The sequence below is a fragment of the Copidosoma floridanum genome, unplaced genomic scaffold, assembly GCF_036245765.1.
Source record: "Copidosoma floridanum isolate Cflo_tuat_1 unplaced genomic scaffold, Cflo_Japanese_pri ptg000040l, whole genome shotgun sequence".
NCBI classification, from domain to species: Eukaryota; Metazoa; Arthropoda; class Insecta; order Hymenoptera; family Encyrtidae; genus Copidosoma; species Copidosoma floridanum.
Genome location: NW_028321917.1, coordinates 1,963,035 through 1,982,213, shown reverse-complemented (window position 1 = coordinate 1,982,213; position 19,179 = coordinate 1,963,035). Strand labels below are relative to the sequence as shown.

At 30.2% G+C, this 19,179-nt stretch overlaps 1 protein-coding gene across 2 annotated transcripts in view; it reads left to right on the top strand.

The window, feature by feature from the left end:
* The first annotated feature begins 5,448 nt into the window (after positions 1-5,448).
* The window catches only part of LOC106637927 (ras-related protein Rap-2a), a 376,543-nt gene continuing 362,812 nt past the window's right edge, over positions 5,449-19,179 (top strand). For both annotated transcript variants that reach the window (XM_014350906.2, XM_089597856.1), the window contains exon 1: positions 5,449-5,785. The gene's annotated coding sequence lies outside the window, so the exon portion shown is untranslated. The remainder of the gene's footprint in view (positions 5,786-19,179) is intronic.

The window sequence follows — 19,179 nt, the reverse complement described above, 5'->3', positions numbered from 1 at the left end:
GTGAGAAAACGTCAAAATTGAAAAAAATTAATTTTTTTTTGTTATTATTAGTATCAAATTCAATGTTTTTAGCGAAGCTAAGTTTTAGTAAGCCATTGGTGACGTTTATGATGAAATATGCAAAAAAAAGTTTTTTTTTTATGTAGAAAACTTTTTTTTACACTTTCCCGCCTTTTTTTATGTATTTAATAATAAATAATGCGTTTGCAAGAGTGTTTTATTTCATAGAAAATTTTAGTACTAAGAGATTGGTGGACTCGATTAAGGAAAATAGAAGCAAAGATACAAGCAATAAACTAATTTAAAAATTGGCATTTTTTAATAAATCATTAAATAAATGAATGATTTTACGTATTTGTCAATAATGTCAACATCAATTTAGTTGCGCTACCATTGCATAATATTTATGAGAAATCTGCGGTTGACGATGTATATTTTATTATTAATAAATATCTGTACAGTATGAAAAAAATCTTTCCTAATTAGTCTTAAACATTACGTTTTTGTTAAATAAAGATAAGAGCTATAAGCTAACAAGCTAATATTTTAAATATTCTTTAAATAAATTTATAAATATTTTTCGTCTTAAAAAGAAAAAAATTAAATTAACTTTTAAGGAAATTATTTGGACAAATTTAAAGCTCTATTAATTATAAGCTAACAATCAAGTGAAACTGTGTTAAAACCTGTCCATAATTAAGTTAAAAGTGAGTATTTTTTTGTCTAATTTCACTGGCCTGCATAGGAATGCCATTACCAAGGTTTACTTAATAAGCTGCAAAACTACACTATACACTACATTTTAAAATGTCTCACATTCTAAAGTAGAACTTGCTATGTGACGTAGTAAAATTTCTCATTCCACTGCATTGCTATTCAGTATAGTACAAAATTACTTTTGTGACCATCGGTCATTCCTACCAAAAAAATAGTAAACTTTTTTTTATCAATTTCAACTATTAAAAATGTAAAATTATTATTTAGTGCTTAAAGCTGCCGCCGATAAGTAGGATATGCAAATATAGCGATAGTGTGCGTCATAAAGTGCAGGAGTAGAGAGAAAGAGACAACAATATTCTACCAATGATGAGAGTCCGCAAATTTCCCCCTCACGAAAAAATTGCCGAGCCGCCGAAAAACCGAGGTCTGCTGTACGATCAAGACACAGCCAAATCAGATTCTAGCTCTAGATTATCTGCCTAGCAGGTCAAAGTACCTTGTTTCTCGGGCTTCTAGACTGATCTCACAACACTGGCCTATTCGCTCCGTGCATCAGGTTGGAGGGGATTAAAAAAACGACTGCAGCGCTGTAGGTGAGCAAAGTTGGCAAACCCGTACCCCCATGAATTATACAGTAAGCGTTGTCTTATATGAGAAAAGAAATTATTTCATTTAAAGTAATTAGTTGAGAAATCAAAGGCGGAAAAAAAATGTTATTTAGCCAAACCGGGTCTATAATACGGATAAATAATTTTGCTAGGCACTTCAAATCACCCGAAATTTTAAATAATGAGTTATTAAATATTACCTGTCATATAGTACACAACACACATACTTATCTGTAATGTTGTATACGTGAGAGCAAGAACTCCAAGCAGTCGACATAGGCTGCCGCTAGCTGTATAATCTGAATCAGTGTTTACGTTTACAAAGTAACGAAATGCGTACGAGACATTGTTGCGTTGTTAATTGCAACAAGAAAGAAAAGCAGGGTGTGGTGCTGTATAAATTCCCAAGTAGACCCCATGAAACAAAACAGAAGGAGCTGTGAATTAGGGCAGTTAGGAGACAAAAGTTCGTACCTAACCTACGGAATTTTTTTTATTATTATTATTGATTATAAGTAAAATTATCATGAAAATTTTACAGTCCTGATGGCAGTTTGTGGCACACATTTATGTATATGTTACCATAACCTACATTTGTCAAGCATAGGCAATAAAGTACTTACAGATAATTCTACTTTGTATGGATTTAAGCTGACAGATGTTTGTCTCACAACAAAGCAATTGATCAGATGACCGACTCCTTTATTTACATATTTCTGTACGTAGGCAACGTGCCCACTCTCTACTAATTTTTTAGCTTTTTTCAGCGTTTCATTATTAAAAACTATGTTGCAACTTATACTTTTAAAGCCTGTTTGGATAATCATATCCATTTTTTAGGGTGCTGATGTTTACGCGATAGCAGTATGTACGTCTTATTCAATAAATAATACTTTCTCCTATAAGCGACAGTGTTACGATTTAATCATACGGGGGTATGGTATTGCGCGATTCTGACACCGAGGGCGGCGCTGCGTGTCATGCACGAAGCGAATAGCGACGTGCTTGGTGAGACATTGTGTCCGAGCCTTTCACGTACACATTACGCCAGCTATTTTTTATATTCTTGTTATTCATTAATTATTGAATCATTCTTATGATAATTCTTTTCTAACGATTTTCAATTAATTTATTTGTTTTAAGAATAGCGTATTGAACTTTAGCGTCTTATGCCGTTTATGTAATTTGAGCCACGCGCTCCTGTGTATAAAACTTGATTGAATACATGATATTTTAGATTAACACGTTATGTCGCATATTAATTGCGTTGAAAAACTATTTATATGTACTATGACACCTTTCACGAAGTTGTAACGTTAGCCACCATAAGATAATTTATAGGTTTGCGGGTAAGGGATCCTATTACCTTTCCTTTGGGTGTTTGATATACTCGTAATATATTGAGTATTGACAAACATCTAAATTTTCCATAGTTCCTATCTTTTCATCTCTAAATGGAACATTAGAAGGGTGGGAGATAATTCTTAGTTTTATTTCATGCATTAGATAGAATGTTATGTTCTAGGTAAGTACCATGAACCCACGACTCCTTTATAGTCAACAACGTGATTTTCTCCTCGGTAATTAGCTGCAAGTAATAACGAGAACGTCACACTATATTAAAAAGTAATTTTATACAATATTAATAGATTTACACGCCTATTGAGTTTCAAATTTGAGGTTACACTAATGTCAATATTAAGAGAAATACATTTTTTGATTTATTAGAGTTAAAAATTGATATGTGCAGAGAATTAATTTCGAATTGACTAATTATGCGTTTATAACACCATGGTTTCACATGAACTTTATCGATACTAAAGCAGACATAATCTAACGTGGTCTAGTGGTTACGTAGCATGGTTTAGAATCTAAAGTACTGTCTTAATCTTTTTTTAGTTACATACATATATTTCCAGTGTAATATATATTCTTCTTTTATTTAATATAAAAATTATTTCCGAACGAACAAAAAATTAATAAGTTAATTAGAAAGTTATGATATAATCTGGTTTTACTACGCAACATAGTAATTTTCATTATTTGGCGAGTGTGTCTCAGCTTGTCTACAAAATATAGAAATTTTTATTATAGTCGTAACACTTTTTCTAACACAACTTTCCCTGGGGTAACTTTTATTTGGCAGATTTTTAAGGAGGTTCGGTTGTTTTCCCGGGGGTGGGGGGGAGCGGGTGTGCAGGGACTCCCATAAGACACCGTGTTAATGTGAGTTGTACTAACCGAGCATGAAAACGTGTGCCTACTGCATCACGGTTAATTTAACTGTGTTTAACTCGTCAGTGCTCAAAAGCTAAACCATTAAATGTTATGAACAAATTATGGTACATAATTTAAAGTAAGTAGCTTGTTTCCAACAGTTCAAGTAAAAAAACTTGAAAACATGTTGTTTGCACGATAAAAAATAGCCTTAAAGAAAGTAAGAAGAGACTCAACTTTTGTCCACAAAAGTGTGTTATGAATTTTCAAAAAACAAACCTTTTTTGGACAGAATTATAGTTTAAAGTCTAAAGAAAGCCTAAGCAAGTTTCAGATCGTAATTTCCAGTTTAACAAATTCTAGAAGCAGTTTTGTAAGGCCATATCGCTCCATATGAAAAGGCCAGCTGACAGCAGACGATGCTCGGTTCTCTCTCATACACTTAGCACAAGACCTGCTCGAGACTTTGTTTACGTTTGCACAGATATTTCTTACAAATGCCTAATAAGGTGCACATTTTTAAATACGAGAATCTTCCTTAGAAGTTGAGCTATTCATTTGAACTTTTTTTTTCATCATGAAAAAATCTCTACAGCCTTAAAATTTGTGCAACAAAGGCTGAATAATCGCTTTCGTCTATAAGATCCATGTTAAATCATGCAATTTTAGCAATTTTTTTCCTGAAAATTCGGCTGATAAAAGTTAAAGTACAACAATAATGAATGAATGAATGAATAAATCTCCTCAAAAATAACCGAACCTCTTTAAAATAAAGCATCAGATCATCAACGAAAATACATGTACCTGCAATGCTAATAACATATCGATAGTACAGTTATTTGTTTGGCATTTTTCAGTCCAGTTTTGGTATGGATTATATTTATTAACGTAACAGTTAAAACTTTAAGTTTTTAATGCAGAAGAGGAAAATTCAGAGTGAAGATGTATTATTAAAGATAAAGTAAATTTAAAGTTAAGTCAAACATTTTCTAGATATCCTGACATTTTCACTAATTTTTGTATTATGTTAAGTTGTCAAAAATGTTTATCGGAATACGTACATACTAAATAGTTTATAAATGACTGTGTGGTTGAGGAATGTGTAAAAAGCTGCCTTATCAAAAAGTTAATATAACCAATTAAAAATTAATTACCATTAACAAAAAAACCTTTTTAATCAGTTGTGTTATCATGACTGGATATCATTATCAGATTTGCAAAGACACCGTCAAAATAAAATTGATGTAATGTAGATAAAAAAAAGTGTATAATGCTATTATGTAAAAAAAATTGCCAAACTCTTTATGTCTTAAGCAAAACGAAAATATCTTTATAACTGCCTAGACAGCTTGTCTACATATGTTTATGGACTTATAAATATGGACTTATTGTACGAAATAATGAGAATCACTATAAAAAGACTTAAATATTCAATACATTAATAAATCGAGGTATAGTAGTAACATAAGTGCACTGCGACAGTTGGAGAACAAAGTTCAACGGGAGGTAATGTGTATATTAAGGGTAAACGGCTATCTTCTAGTTTACACAGAGTTGGCTCCCATGACGGCTATTCCGTTACTTAAATAAAACTGTCATAAGCAAAGTGCAGCAACTATGGTTAGTGTGTGGAATGATCGACAAGTCATACATATACATATTTGCAATATGCCTACAGAAAATACTTACAGTTTCTACACGCCCAATGCCGATAAAAAGATATGGGGCCATCATGGATAGATATTGATATGAGAATGAGAGCAAGAGCAGCAGACCAGGCTAGCCTTTAATGACGCAACTGCGTCAAGCTCCGGATGCTACAGGACGAAAGAAGAAGAACGGAGACTGCACATCCGGCGCCACTAACGCCACCAGGGAAAGAGGGTACCAGATAGAGCTGGCTCGTCCACTTAGCCAGATCCCCATTGCCCACTCGCGTCCGACTGACATACGAGTTGTACTTATACCTCTAGTACGACAAATTATGCACTGACTTCAACTGTAAACAGACTAAAAAAACTTCTCACCCGTACTCTAAAAGTGAAACAGCTTGTTTAGGGGGTGGATAAACAAGAGAGAAGAGCTTTGTTTACGTCTCCCTGGAGTCGTTATTGAGACTACCTGTTGACCCCCTATTATAGTGTATAGGTATTTATCAGCAGAAGCAGTTGTGTCAGTAGTACGTATAGCGCTGTGATGAGCCGCACTTGATCTTTCCCCTTGTTTCGTCTTTTTAGCAGGTAAGTACTTTTTACTACAACTACATGCACACATTTATACAACTTAAGATTCACCTTTGCTCTACATATACATCTAATATCCATGCGTAAGCGTCTTATACGATCAGAATGCTTTATTGATCTGTAATGAACACTCTCATGCACTGTTGACATTGACTGCTTGATAGGTATTCCTGTTGTCAATTATTACAAGAAAGACTTCTTAAGTTGTGGACAGGCCACCCTAAAGTATTCAGACTATTTCGTTAAATTACGATAAATATTTTTTATTTTTTGGCTTAATCTAAGTCTCCGTTGAATAATATTTCTCTAAATAAGTATATGCTTATCCATATGTATAAACCAGGCATAGTTATAAGTATTAACATAATTTTATAAATAGTATTAAATATCATTTATTATTTTCTTTCTTTTAACGTTGTTAGTATATCTTAAACAAGAGAAAGGAATTGTGTTCGTGCTCTAGTATTATTTCTTAAATAAAAAATTTTAAATTAACCTATACATTTTTCACTGAGTGGGTTAAAAAAGTGTCAGTGCAGGGTAATTGCTTCTTGAAATACAGTAAAATGATAAAACGGGGATAAGCCAGCATAAAGGGCACGTACAGCAGTACTTGTCACGTGCTTTCGTTTAAACTTCTTTACATAGGTGTATTAACGGTGTGCGTGTATGTGCATACGTGCATCCAGCCATCCAGGCATGCGTGCGTGTATGGATGGGGGATTTTTTTAAACATCCATTTGGATTCGATAGAAGATAAGATTTTCTACTGATTATTGATGCTGTTTTGATAAGAAAATAAATATGTTTAAGAAAATACGTTCATAAATAAGTCAGAAAAAGATAAACACACGTGACAAAAGTTATTCTGGAAACATTTAAATTGGTCTGCCGTTAATTAAAATTATTATACAATTTTAAAGATATACTTGCCTTTTAAATAAGTAAACAAAACTATAAATTGTAGTAATGTTTACTTTCGTATTTAACTCCTATTTCAATGTACATTTTTCTTATTGGAACATCCTGAAACAACAGTCTACCCAGTTCAACTCTGCATACATGGAAAGATAACTATGTGGAAACTAAATTTTATTTAGGAAAAAAAAATTTTGCTTTAACATCCCCTCTAAATTATCGATCAGACTTCACATAAGTAGGAAAGAACAGTCGAAAAGGGGGCAATCGATGCTGTAAACATTATAGTGCGCGATCATTACAAAAAAAAATTGAACTATATCTCTTCTCTTCTCTTCTCTGTGAAACATTATAAAAAAACTTATTTACTAGCGCAGATAACGTTAATAATTACACTAGTATGTAAAAAATTACTTGTAAAGAAGTAAAGCTCTTTAGGTAACTACGAATACACATGAGCTTAAATTTAAGAAGATATTTCGTCCTCAATAACTAATGCAGAATATGTTGACAAGTAGTAAAGATCGGAAAAAAGAAATAACACAACAAATACTTACTTATTAACAACTATTAATGACTTGACTTATTACAGGTTACCAATATTTCTTTATTGTTAATTCAAAATGTCAAATCGTTGTTAATAAATTATTTTTTATGAGAGATCTGTTAGCTCCACGCTAGTTAGTGTATAGTTAACAATGTTAAAAAATAAATATCATTCAATATTTGCTCATGTATTTTTAAAACTAGATAAAAGGTTTCCAGATAATAATACATCTTAATATACCTTCAATATATTTTTGTACTGTATACATAAATATTTGTAAAAAAGCTTTAAGTAATAAAAACATGTTTCTTCCCTCAGAAGGCTTATACAAAGTTAACTTATCCGGGAGGGGTGCTGTTTGGGACTTAATTAATGTTTAATTTACGATATAATATGTATAAGATTAAATATGCAGAAATTGCACATAATATAAACATAAGGAGAATAAGGAATAATTCAGTCTTTTTTCCATTATTTTGACTTGTATTATTTTTTATTAAGGTATTCCACTGCCCTCCACCAACTTTATATTCATATACATGAATATTAACTTAAAAATACCTTCTTTCATCTAATTTTCTACATTGTCTTGGAGGTAAATAGATGGACTTTCTGCATACGAACAGCACGTATGTTGATAAAATCTTCGGAGAATTTTTGTTACAACATAACCTCGCAAAATGAGAAAAACAGTCATATCTCGAAAAGGAAGCCTGATAGGCCTAAAATAATTTTACGTATAGAAAATAATTATTGAAGTGCAAAAATATGAATTTCACGGATTCATACAAACAATTGTAATTATTCCAAAAATAATAAAAGTCAATCCTCGAAGGGAAAGCTACATCCTACATATTCTAGATATAAATTGACTTATTTTCTATTCTTTATTATGTATTGTAAAAATAATTGTCACGTAACCAATACCTATTTTCCTATTATTAGTTTTGAGATTAGTAGAAATAAGTTATAAGCACGGGTTAATTTTCATGTTAATTTATAAATAATCATAGAAAATGAAATGGATGACAAATTACAACTTTGCAATGAAAAAAGCTATACGTCTATTGTTTTCCTTAATCTCAATCAGTTGGAGTAGATCACTTTACTTTTATGGTCGACAAAATTAAAAAAATCTTATTGGTCAGATACAAAGATTTAAACAAGAATTTATTGTACATATACGATCTCATATCAAATACACAAATAGTAATTTTAAATAAAAGGAATTTTTGTCCTACGTAACTAGAAGTACCTCTTTTTGGGGTAGTATAGGGAACATTTCTGTTTTTTTCTGAATTATATGACTAACAATTCATACATATATTCATACATATATCATTGCAAACATGGAAGTACTGCGCGAATCAATCACGTGTAACATAAGTAGTATGTCTAAGTATATGTACTTTATGCACACACGTGCTCAAATACGTAAGAACAATAAAATTTTTTCTATTTTAATACCAGATTCTTAAAGACCTACTGAAATTCGATATTATCCTATTTTCTCAGTTTCTGTTATACCGAGTTTAATAACATTTGAATCAGAAGTTTCACTTCTACCGGGAGTCACGAGACCCATACCTGGTTTTTTGTATGCCTCGGCAAGTTAATTTTATTTTTGCTCAAAAAGGCATGTTCCTTTTTTAGTTTACACAACCAAGATCATTAATCCGTTATTTCTCACATTGTATTTTACTTATGTGTATAACGTAACGAACTCAATGGTTTCTATTCAGTCATAAAAATGGAGGGTACATGCAAACAGTTTCTTATCATTGCATGTTTATTATATCTGCAGTTTTTTTTATTGCAGAAATAAATTTTCTATGCAATTGTAGTTTTTATTACATGGAAAAAGATGAAATAACAAACAATTGTAGAGGTTGGCCCATAAAGCATGCACCGTACTATATTCAAAATGGAAACAAAATTTATCAAATTGGGACTGAAAACTTAACATTCTTAGGAATTTTTTAACAGCACAACAAAACAATATGGGTCAAACTATATGCATATATGTCATTTATTGCCTGAACTGATTAGCAAGAAAGTTCTTGAATTTTTTTTTTGTTGGCATGGAAGGCAGTATCGAGTTTTATTCGTATATATACTCACTAATGACTTCTAAAATAGTTCTTGAACTGCATGTTAGGTAAAATAATCAAACGCAAAACAGTTTTTCGTACATGTGCACGCGTTCACACACACACACGGCTGCGCGTGTGGAAGCAAGATTACTTTGTAAAATCTAGTGGATACTGTTATAATTTGATATAAATTTACTATTAATTAGTGAACAAGTAAGGAAAGAAGTTTAGTTTAAATTAAAATATTTTTTTTTCTAGTTTTTTAATATTAGGAGCGCTATATATTTTAAAAAATCGAAATTTTTAGTAGCAAACGGTTAATAATTTGAACCCAGTGCTTAATGCATCAAAAAAAAATCCTTTGTTCTTTATGTATAATACTCAATGATGCAAATATATAGTCGTTTACTGAAAATTTGAATTATTAATAGTATGTACTAACTTAAAGAAAAATAACTCTTAGGACTTCAGTATGAGACAGCAACAATTATTTGTGGTAACCAATGCAGTATGTAAAAGGCCTAACGGATGTTTATTACAAGCTTAGTTTTCTGATAGATTTGCTGAAAATGTTGGATGTTAAGAAAATATCAATTTAACATGTAACCTTATGGAAACGTTACATGAAATTTGACTTTATGAAAAAATAGTCTGTACAGTTTGCCCAATTTTTTGTTATACATAATGCAAAACCATAAAAAAAGGATTAAGAATAGTTTCCAGAGGAATCTACTATAGTTACTTTTCCGATGAAATAAATAAAAGAGCTTCAGACTGATGTATGTATATATAGGTGTTCTAATGCATGCAAAACCTTTTCTACATACCCCCACCGAAAGTGCTTCATATATGTGACCTGCTCCAAAACAGATAATCAGCCCTTTCGGCGAAGGTATGCAGAAAAATAGTATGCGCACCACGTTCAGAAGTTATAAAATGTCCTAGATTTCACGTTAACCACCCTCGGTTTCGCCTCGGGCGTTTATTAACGTGAAATCTGCGACATTCTTAACCTCGCTCACTAGGTGACATACTATTTAGGGATACTGTCAAAGTTATCATTGGTAGTGTAGTATTACTGAATAAAGTCAGAAATTTTTTTATTAAATGCTGCTATGCTCACATAAATCTGTTAATTGTACATTAGGACGCTGATATTTCGTCCAGCTGTCAAAAGTATTAATTCATTTCATAAAGTCTAATTTTTCACATTTTTCTTGGAATCTACAATATATCTTCTAAAACATATTTCATTTTTCCTAAAAGTATGACCTTGGCCTAACATTAGAATTTGTCACGCACTTAAAACCTTTAAATTTTCTTACATGAGAAAACTCATAAAAAGTACAACATTTAGACTGAAGTGAAATTTAGTTTGACACAGAAAAACTTCTAAATTTTCTGGTATAACATTCAGATTAATACTTTAATTTTATCGATATAACTTACTAAAATAACTTATTTGAAGTAAAGTGTAAGGCCAAAAAGAGAAAAAAAAAGACTTTTTTTATTACTTGTAATAACACAAATATTCTACCAGTCATTGTATATTTAATTTCTCTGTAGCTTGTAAGCAATCTTTCTGAAATCAAAAATAGTTTTCATTTATTTATTAAAGTTAATATAACAGAAATCCATGTACCAAAAGAAAAATTAATTGTTATTTGTATAATAAAATACTCAAAGTTAAGAGTGACTACTATGAAAAAGTTTTAACAAACTAACACATACTATATCACATAATAATTATTGTTGTCAAAGTTGCATTTTTTCTCGTTTTTCTGTTTTAATTCCGAATCAATCCATCCCAATAAGAGCTTGATTTACTCCTTAAAGTATCGAGAGTGTGCAGTGTCTCAACTTTTTTTTTGGCACGACTGCTTCATAGAAGTGTCATACATTTTTGCAGGAGCAAAAAGTGTAACCATATCTGAATCAACTTTTTTTTCTTCAAACAAATTTTGGACATTCTACACTGAGAAAAGCGGTGTTAGAAAAAGTGTTACAACTATAATAAAAATTACTATTTTTTATAGGAAAGCTTAGACACACTCGCCATATTATAAAAATTACTATGCTATATCGTAAAACCAGATTATATTAAAATTTGCTACTTCGACATATGGTAAAATGAGGTATAGTGGGACACTTTTTTAAGCAAAAAATATTTATTTCTTATTTTTGATGCGAGTTTTGAAGTTCCACCAATGCTGATTTACCTAAATTTTTTTAAAAATTGAAAATATAGGTCTTTACTTAAGGAAACAATATTTATTGACTGTGCTTATCATTATCCGTTTAATTAAATAATTTTTTAAATAAGTCGTGAAATCTGCAGTAGTGGTACATACTCTTTGAGGATTACGGCAGTAGTAGAACACTGTATGTGGTAGTAGTGGGACAGTATATGACAACGTTATTTGCATATGTTAGAAAACAATTTTTTATTTATAAGAGGTGAATCATCACTTTTGAGAGTATAAAAATATTGAAAATGATAGATTAATAGGGATTTCTATTTTATATATATTTTTTTCAAGGATATCACAAAATCCCTACTTACTATGTCCGTTAATAATAAAGGAAAAAATATTGTCTAATACAACATAAACTAAACAATATAAATATTAAAAGTACAAACTATAAAAACAATAATAGTGAACACAAGTTTCAAATAAGTATCAGTTTCGAAGGTATTAAAATTTTTCTTTCTTTCTTTATGTTTCGCTCTGCAATAAATGAACTTCACACCCACTTAATGCTTTTTCATTGTCTTTTAGTTTGGATAAAAATTTTTTTTATTTCCTGTGCTATAGTCATTATTCGCATTCCGGTTTTCTTATTTAAGATTTTTTTTTAATTTTTAATTTTCAAGTTTTTTTTCTGTTCCTAGCAGTTTTTTAACTATCTTGAAACTTCTAGTTTAAACTTTTTTCGTACTCTTTAGCGTTTTTATTTCTTCTTTTTCCTGGTTATTAACTAAAACCTACTGTTTTTTAAATGTTTCCACTTTTTTTTTTTATTTAAGTAATGTATCAAATTATTAACAACCGCCAGGGGTCGGTTTTCCTTAGCTGCTTCCTTTTTGATCTTAAAATTAAGATTGGTTACAGAAAATATATTTTTTAAAGGAGAATTATTTGATTCTTTTGTGGAGATAAGAAACAAGTTTTAAAAGCTGAAGTACCAAATGAAAATATATAATGTGAGTAAACTAATACCTGTATTTTTCTAATGACAATTTTCAGAGGTATTGATTTTGTTGAGGTTTTTTTTTTATATTAGTATGATGAAAATTAATTATTGAAATTATATATCGTTTTCTGCAAAGTTGATTTTTTTACTTTAGGTAGGATGGATTAATACAGATTGCATTGAGGTTAGGTTTTTGATTATGTCTATTTACCAGGTAACAACGCTCTCACTTACTTAACTACTAATCCTACTAATATATTTGAGTTTCATTTTACTATTAAAGATTAGACTGATGACACTCGCACGATTACTATAGTAAAAAGCATGAAATTACAGTTTAAAAATAGAATTCGGTCTTGTCAAGTGCTTGTCCCACTACTACTTAGTTTTAAAAAAAAAGGATGTAGTAGTGGGACAGCAATGATAAGTCTCGTCCCACTTCTACATGGTGTTTGCAGAAAATAAGGGTATACTATAGGACAGGCTGTATTTTATGACGAAGTAATTATTTTTAAGACTTACTAAATGAAACTTGTTCTTCAGTGTCATATTATTACATATAAATAGTTTGAACGTACGAAAAAAATTTTATTTTCGGTATATCATCTTGATAGTTAACTTTAGTGTCACATCCTAAATGGGAAAAATGCCTTGTTTAAGACGTATGCATCAAAGGAGTGTTTGGACAGCTTGATAAAATATTTTTTTCATTTTCTCTTGAACGCTTACCACAATCAATTTTAGGAGTCTAATTTAGCTAAGAGATAAAGGAATATTAGGAAATTTTTTCAAGGATATTTTTTGACAAATAAATTTACCAGTTATGATTTTCTCCTCCTGTCCCACTATACCCTGCAATTTCTGCGTTGTCCCACTACACCCCATTTTACCTTAGTAATTTTTACTTTACTTAAAAAGAATTTTTATATTAAAGTAAAAAAGGAAGAATATATTATATATTAAATGTATTTTTGCCAGTAAATATAGATATTTACCAGCAGAGCAATATATATTTACATATAAATGTATATAGATGATTTTTCTTACTGTTTGTAGGAATTGGTGTGATTTAAAAAAATTTTTATTTTAAAAAAGATCTTCAGCAACTAGGATTTGGACCTTCATCCTTGAGCTTCCAGGTCAGGCTCTCCAACCATGAGACCACGGGACATGATGTCCGCGCGAGTATGCATAAAGTGTATGTGGGAACGTGTACTGTTTATCATAAAGACAATAAAGTTAAAAATCAAAGGGTTTTCTGTGGACCATGGTAATAAAAACAGATAATTATTCTATTTAAAATTAATTGTCAGCTCGTATTTAATTTTTAACCCTGATAAATATATATATATATATATATATATATATATATATATATATATATATATATATATATATATATATATATATGTATGTATAGCTATAGACATCGTACGAAATTACTTTCAAATATAGTTATTTTCACTGTACTGAATAGCAGTGCAGTAGAATGAGAAATGTTACTACGTCACATAGCAAGTTCTACTTTAGAATGTGGTACAATTACAAACGATTCTAATAAAACTTATTATGTTGTGTAGAAAAAATTATACATCACATTTTTTACTATGTTAGACGTAGTAATTTTTACTATCCCGTGTAATAATTTTTGTAGGCTACTACATAATAAAAACTATTTAAAATATAATAAAAATTGTTTTAAACGTAATAATTTTTCGTCATCAGGTGAGTACGTCTAAGCTGTCCTAAAAATATAGTGTTTTTTTAGTATAGTTATAATACTTTTTTTAACACCACTTTTCTCCGTGTATAAGTGTAATATTCATCAAGTGCCAAAATCAACAAATGACTTTACGAAGACATATAAATCGACTATTTTCCAAGATTTACATCCAATTAAGCTAAAACTTAATTAGTAGCTTCGTCTTCACACGACAACCTGACAGTTTCGGAATCAGTCATTTTTGTTGAAAGAAAAAAATTTACGAGCTTTAATATGGTCAAACCTTAAAATAGTATTTTACATGTTACTATTAAGCTTAACATTTTAGGTCCATATTTTCACAATTCAAGAAAAATTTTTTTTTTAATTCTAACAACAAAAATCAAATATCTAAAAGCTAAAAAAAAACAGTTTTTTAGTACAATTGTAAAAATTAAGATCATGCACACTTGGCCACAAAAAAAAAGTCTTAGATCTCTGAAAAATATATCTAATTATTATTCTTTCATGCTTGAAAAATTAATGAAAACGTTAAAGATTACGAAAATAACTAGCATTTGGACTATAACTTCAACAGCTTGCATTTTAACCATTTAAAATATAAAGAAAATTTGTTGATCTCATTAATACAAAAATTTTTTTGTTAAATACATTTTTATCTGCTCCTAATGCTCTGATAGGCGAAAAATAACAAAGAAGGGGTTTTGATACACAGTTGGCATTGAAAACTACATTTTTGAATGGAAAAATTTTAGATCATCAAGAGCTAAACATAATCCTAGAGTATACTATTGTAGCCTCACTGATGGAATTTGTGTTCAAGCGTCACTTTTTGCTCTGAAGATAAATTTATCAGTTGTGATAGTATATTTGAGCTCAGCTTCATACATTAATTTAAACACTTATTTTTTTGCTAAGATGACTAGTTGTTTCATTTTCGGATGTTAAGTCACTAGGGGAAGGGCGGGTGGTATGGGCATAGAATTTAAAAGTTTCACCAAGCTCTCATATTTTTTATTTAAGTGCAATACTACACTCAGAGAAATTTTTATAAATTTTATTGTAAATACCCATAAAAATTACCGTGCGGAATGGTAAACTTGGGACTAGGTTGTCACTCCGGACTTTTTACCTAACCTTAACAATTTTTACCGTTACGCCCAGTAAAAATCATCGGGTGCTCAACAAAAATTCCCCTCACGACTGACGAGCCGAAGTTTACTGTAGGTAAAATAGACACCATAATTAACGTATTTGATGTCAGTACAAGATGCGACATAAAATGTTTTTTTTTACTACTTAATTGTAGTACGATATTACTGTACTCATTTTTTATTTTTTTATTAATGTAACTAGTTGGACATTGTACCATTCAAACTAAACATTTCTGTATAATAATTAGAATGTATCAATTAAATTTATTGAAAGATTTTTAAGCTAAACTAATTTGACATTGCAAGCAGAATGTCCGATACACATAATATTCTTAAAGAATGTATATACTATAATAAAGAATGTATAATACTATGACAATTTTATTGCTTTAAATACAATGAAATTCAACTACGGTCTCTGTTTTACCTACAGTAAACATTCGCTCGTGAGTCGTGAGGGAAATTTTTCTTGGAAGCCCGAGGATTTTTACTGGGCGTAATGGTAAAAATTGTTATTGTTAGTTAAAAAGTCCGGAGTGACGACCTAGTCCCACGTTTACCGTGTCACACGGTAATCTTTATGGGTATTTACAATAAAATTTATAAAAAATTTCTCTCAGTGATTCTTAAAGAACAAGGTGTCTGCAATACAATCAAATCAAATTTAAGTGAAAGGAGCAAAAAAATAATATTATTAAAAGCAAATTACTACACCTTTCTAAAAAGACCGTTTTGCCCCCGTATGGGGCAGGGTGGTCCTCAGTGTGGATCACGATGTGCACGGAGAGTTGTGTAGGCATTTAGGGATGTATATATCTAATGTAAGAACTATGAAAATTTATGTCGATAGATCTCTGTCAATTTTATTTAATATAATAACTACTTGTACATTTTAAATTTAAGAAATATTTCAAACCTTATTAATTGATATCACTTGGTATAATTTTTTGGTTTTTATAAAACCACATACAGATAAATTTAATATTAAATGTTTAGTTTGACTAACATCTCGAACCTTAATGATAAATATTACTTCTTATAATTGTTGGATTTTAATACTTTACTTGTCGAATGATAAAAAAATACTTATTACCATTCCACTTGTAAAAGAAAAAAAAAAATCATTTTTTTTTTCCATGTCAAGTGCATATTGACTCAGAGCTTGTTCTTGCTCATCATAAAAAACTTTTGTAACTCTTATCAGTATATAAGTGTATAAATATGAGTTTTTACAAATAAAATCACCTTTGTGCACTGCATCGATGGCCAATTGCAATTGACCATCGACCCACTCTTTTTCTTTACTATTTCTTTGGTAATTTCGTACCATTCTCAATTCTAACTAAGTATATCAAAAAATGTACAATAAATAAACAATGTCTTGGAAAATGGAAAGTTAGGTTAGAAAAGCGATACTGATGTCTGCTTGGGACTAGTCACCGTGCTCATCCTGCTCTTCTAGTTGGTGACCGACCTGCCCCTTTAACGCATCTTTTTTTAAACAGTATAACTTTTGTTTTAAACGTAGTACAATAATAATTCGACTGGTTTCTGAAAGCTCTTAAATAGCTCTTTCAATTGTACCTAATTCTAAAATTTCTGAATAATTATTAACTATCCAAACAAAGTTTACAAATTTCTGACGGCACGCATGTTTTGAAGCCGAATTTCAAAAAAAATTTTATAATTTGATAATAAATTTTATGGATCTAAAAGTTTAGGACGATTCAAGGGAAAATATTAAAAAGCAAGAAAAAATAGTCCGTGGCATAAAAATAATTTCATTTATTAGGAATGTGACTGACCGATTTACCGATTAAAGTCATCCTGCCCCTCTTTCCCCTACTAGTTCTGTGTAGTAGCCAAAAATAAAACTGGAATCTTCTGCACTTTGAGCATTTAAACGATAGGACGAAGTTAAGGTGGCTAGTGGCTTGGGCGATTTTTATCGGCTTAAGCCTCTGAAATTTAGAAATTATGGAAATAAAGTATGCTAAATTCATTTACGATAATAAAACACTGGGGTCAACGACTTAATTTTTCCGCAAATCACTACTGAAAATTCTCCAGTTTAACACCTACTCTTATGGACAGTGGTCACAAAATCAACTATATCTTCGGAAATCTTTGATTAACCTCAAAAATTTAAAATAGTTTTTGTGTATTTTTTTACAAAGAATCTATTAAATTATAAAAAATATAGGGTCAACGACTTAACTTAAAAGAAAATTAGAAGAACAGTATGAAATATAATTCTGGCTTGCCTCGCAACATCTCCCAATTTTCACAATTATAGTTTCACGGTACTTTTCTGGGAATTTTTTGATCTTGTGCTTTAGTTTTATCGAAATAATCATATTTATTAAAAAAATTGCGGTTGAAAAGCTTTGATTTTTTTAGTGGCCCTTATGGCACCCTATCCAAGATACGGTACTAATCGCCAACGCCACCTTAATAAGTTGTACAAGCAAGAATACAATATTTATTATAATTATGTGAGTGCTCATAAAAATTGATAAACACCGTACTGCAGTGTCACTAAGTGCTCTAGTAGTATACCTTGTGATGATGTCATTTTGTACATGCTATCTAAAAATATAGGTGTGCTGGACACTTGGATCAGTATCTGTAGCCTAATCTTAACAAAAAAATGTTTATATATTTGCAGTCTACACTTAGTGAACAGTAATTATTTCATACGTTAGAACTTTTTTTTGATGGTTCTAATAGATATAACTCTTCATCAATTTTTATTTATTTTTATACATAAGAACAAAACTTTTAAGAAATTTCTAAGAAAATAAGAAAAACACCCTCTTTGCAAATGATTTCATGTAAAGACAACCATAAGCTTAAAAAAAAAAGTGTGGAACACCAAGGCATGAGCAAAATGCTTCCATATATGATGTGGAAATGACTATATTTATACCTCGTCGATTAAACAAAACCTGCCGTATGCTAACAGTGTTGATTCCTACTTTATAAAAAAATTTACTGTGTGTTTTGTCTTAGTATTATTGACAGTTTTAACATTTACTTATAACTCATGCAGAGTACTAATTAAAAGACTAGACTTTGAGCATAGCAATAATAACTCATTTTTTATTAGATTCTGAGGTAACCTCATTGTATATAATGTTCTAGAACTCATATTTTCTTTTTTAACACATTTTTATACAATCTCTCTGACACAATCTATGAAACCTTAGAATCTATTATTTTGCGTTACGACAAGATGCAAACTCTTCTAGGCCACAATAAACTTTGAAAGCCTATTTTTTAGAAGAGTTCTAATATTGGTTGCCGTGCAACGCTAGTAGTTACTCAATATGTCCAATAATTTAAGTAAGTACCATTGGTAAGCATCAACAAAGTGACCTAAAAAAATTAGTTTTGAAAGATTTGTAAAGACAATTAACTATTTAACGAAACCATTTTACTCTGCTGTATGTTACTTTCGAAAGACTTACATGTAAACTTACTATCTTATTTATAAAATCATAAAATAGTGTCCAGAGGTCTCTTAAAACGTCTTTATATTAAAAAAAACTTATAAAAATACGTTCTTATTTTATGCATATGACAGAATTTATTATGAGTTTTTCGAATTCTGATAGGATTCTTATTGAATTCTTATAAAAATTCAGAAAAATGTATTCAGAATCCATTATATATTTGTAAACTTATTAGGTTATCTCTACGAAAACGAGTTTCGAAAGTGTTCTTAAAGAATTCCTTAAGTTATGCAAAGTTGCCAAATT